Genomic DNA, 3,996 nt, shown 5'->3' on the forward strand with positions numbered 1-3,996 from the left:
ATTCTGTTTATATGATACATTAGAACAGAGTCGTATTTACTTAAAACTACGACTATATGCAAATATACATATAATTTTATATGGCCGACGGCCACAGTATTATTTCATTTCTTAACGCGGGCTATATGGTATTGAGATTTTTTTTTAAAAGTCGAATTTAGGTGGGGATTCTCGGGAGTTTCCCGAATCAAATAACAAAAACTAAACATTCGCATCACCGAGAATTAGTTTGAAGATTGTCGAAATTCAGAGATTACAATAATAATGTTTACGATAAAATGTACTTTTCGTCATACTGACAACGATAGGAATATTGTCGAGTTTTCTTGCGCATTCTTGACAATGTTAGGGCCCCCTCAATCGCGGGGCCCCGGTGCACAGCATCCGCCGCACCCCCCCGATGGCCGGCCCTGAGAGCAACGTTCGAGATTTATAGGCGCAGATGCGGTTTTTTTTTGCGTTTTTGCGGGAAATCGAACATAATTTCAGACTCATCTAAAATTTTTCTAATTAGTCTGGAAACAGGGCGACCTAATTCTTGCATTCTGAGAAAACGGGTAATATTGACTGTAATGTAATAATCTTCGCTATCAATACTTTTTGCCCGAGCAACGCCGGGCTTATCTGCTAGTATGTAATAAAATAAAACAGTAAAATGCAGATTTACTTACTTTACCATTACCTGTTTATTGAACAGACACGTTATACTCAGACTATTATGTACAAAACTTTCATTCACAATATGTAGCAATAGGGGAAGGTCGGGTAGTACCGGACAAGCGTTGTTTCTAATACTTGCTGCAAGTGGCAGAACCTGTGAAGACACCGGCAAGTTGGGTGAATAAATAAAGTTCAGATTCCGCAATATTTAGTCAAGCAGCAGTGTTGTTAACACGTGGCAGAAAATTTGGTTTTTTAATTAATAGTGTTTTGAGTCGACGAAATAACTGCTGGTTGTCATAGCTTGCCCGAAAATAAGTCAGTTTTTTTGTTTATTGTTGAAAACAACATTTATTGTTCTTTAACTCGTAGGCTGAAAATCTCCTTAAGCTTACTATTACTAATACGTATGTGGTAACCGATGTTTTGTTCCACGATGTTGCGGGTTGTATGGGACAGAGGTGTTACGGGCTGTATCGGAAACAGTTTAAGATTGATAGGAATTATATTCTCACGGAATGTTTTTGTTTTACGGGAGAATATGGATAAACTACGGCAGAAGGAAGGAAAGAAAAAAGAAAAAATCTATGCAGCTAAGAAAAAACTGCTGGGGGAAAATCGTCTAAATAGAGACAAAGAAAGAAAACAGTAAATAGGCCTAAATCAGTTCAAGAAAAGAGAGAAGACCAAGAGACTCGCTGCATCATCTGGGGTGAAACCTTTGAAGAAAACTGGATTCAGTGTAGGATTTGTGAAAATTGGGCTCGCGAAAATTGCGCCGATCTTGAAAGAAACAATCTGTTTTATGAATGTGATGATTGTATTACCAAAAAAAAATATATATATAAGTAAACACAGAATGCATTTGTCATTAAGACGAATTTTCAGACGGATAAATTTTTTCTCATTTATACTATTATCTTATCATGTATTAATTTTAGTTTTACGATCTGTAATTTGCACTTTTATAAATTTTTCAATAATAACTCTGCCTAATAATAATAAGTTTGTGAAACGAAAATTAATTCTCTTCTTGCATATTTTTCTCGTGTCCGATACAACCCTCCATAATTGAACCCGGTAAAAATATAATGACTGTAAAAAGTGTAAAAGATTATTAATATTTTTATCTTAGAAAAACGAGTTTTAACGGGTGTTTTTATAAGACAATAAAGTTTTGTATGGAATGTAATCTGGACCAATTCAGCTGTAAAAATATTTTATAATATAGGAGAAGCTTAAGGTGTCCGATACTACCCGACCTTTCCCTATAACCCGATTTAATTTATCCAGATTTCTACTTAAAATCTGGATAAATTAAATCGAAAATAAAGTAATTATATTTTCGATTTATCCACATAATCTAATTTCAAATTATCTTATTAATTTTTTTATAAACCAAATATAATTCTTTCTTTATAACATGATATTTCGCAATTACGTTTTTTAATTTTATAACATTTTTTGACAGAAAAATGTTAAAAAGTTACAAAAATGCTTGAAAACGGTAAAACTACCTACTAACCAAGTAGATAAACCTCCTCCTCGCCGTAGTGCGACTCTAAAGCCTGGTACCCACATGCGGCAACGGACGACGGAAATCGTCGACGGAAACGGTTGCCGTTCCGTCGTCTTTCCGTGTCTCGTGTACTCACATGCGGAAATTACCCTACAATTGAAACGCGCCATCTGCCAGCCGTAAATATAAACAAGCTACTACAGTAGGTAGGCCACGTGCCAGTAGTCGAAAATGGCGTCTACCGGGATTGCTTTGTTATATCAATTAAACTTTTTAAGTTTGCCTTCGATCTTATCGCAAATAAAAAAACCTGAAAAACGAATAATTTGGATAGGGAAAATATTCTAAATCGTCGAAAGTTAGGAATATCGAATACTTTCGTCGCCGAATTACGCTTACTCCATTCCCAATACTTTACGCAGTAAGTCTATTTGACATTAATATTTAAATCGGATAGTAATACAGCGTATAAATGAAATATATTAGCGTATTAGTGTATAAATAAAGCTTTTTAGCTTGCCGACCGCCATAGTTTGAACGCTATCGTCCCACGTGATCTTTATGACGACATCGCTAAACGGTCCTCCTATTGGTCTAATTTTTGCCGTGCCGCTTTCCGTCGCGGCAAAAGTTGAAAATTTTCAACTTCGTATTCCGTCGACGTCGACGGCAAAAGTGACGTCATTTTGCCGTTCTGTCGACCGTTTCCGTCGTCCGTTGCCGCATGTGGGTACCAGGCTTAAGGCCAGCTATCGGCAATCGGCACATTAACTCTACTCGAGAGCGTGGCGCAAGGACCAGTATATCTATCGACTCTGGTTGAGCCAGTTACCTACAAATTCTATTACGGTATATTTTCAGATGCTTTAATGCAAAATCCTCGATGTCCTTGGCTGAAAGTAATTTAGCTTTTTGGTCCAACTGTTTGTAACGATATTTGTTCTTTCGATAAATAGCGATTCTCGTGCAAATAATGCCAATAAAAGATACTTATCCCTCTCCACTTGTGGGCACTAAAAAAAGGCTTCTTTTAGCCAGCCATTACGGGTTCGATCAGGCCCACAATGGGGCGGCCGAGTGGTGGGGAGCGGGACCCGACCCACCATTAAAAATTCCTCGAGTCGCTCGCTCGCTCGAATTCGACCCGGAGCCATAGTCCTTAGCTGCTCGTATGATTATATCAGAAATTAAGAGAATAATTGAAGAAATAATCGAATGGGGAACGTGAAAGTAATAAATTTAACGAGAATTACAATGCTGACGAAACGTTCTCATTGAATTTCGGCTAACACGAGCCTACTTCGAAATCTCAAGGCGCGATGCGAGACACCGTTTTAGCTCGGTTTCTCGTGATGCTTTTTTCGCGTTTAGCTGTAAAGACTTTTCCTTGCCTCAAATTTAAGTTGGTGAAACGAACAGGAGTTTACCATCGATTGCGAGTTTTCCTTTTGCGTGTGCCACAAAAACATTTTATTCTATTTTGCAGTGTTTTTTTCGATACGAAAGAAATACAAATTACGCATACAAGACGCACGCGATATCGAATTGGCTTAATTGTTAAAACGCGTTTCGCAAAAAGGCCGTTCGTGTATTTCTTCTTTGCCAACCAACGAACGAAATTGTTAAATCCTGTCGTTTATTCTCGTCAGAAAGTTACTGTTCGAGACTAAGCGAACTAAACTATGGAGCCCGGCACGCAGAATTTCCCGGGTCTGGTTCATCCGTCTTACACGTGAGCAATTCCCAGCGAGCGCAAGAAATTGTAATTTTCTCCACGTTTTTGTTATTGCGGAACAATTCTGTATAAACGTAACAAG

This window comes from Centruroides sculpturatus, unplaced genomic scaffold (assembly GCF_000671375.1).
Source record: "Centruroides sculpturatus isolate CEXI.00-Female unplaced genomic scaffold, Cexi_2.0 scaffold340, whole genome shotgun sequence".
Lineage (NCBI taxonomy): Eukaryota > Metazoa > Arthropoda > Arachnida > Scorpiones > Buthidae > Centruroides > Centruroides sculpturatus.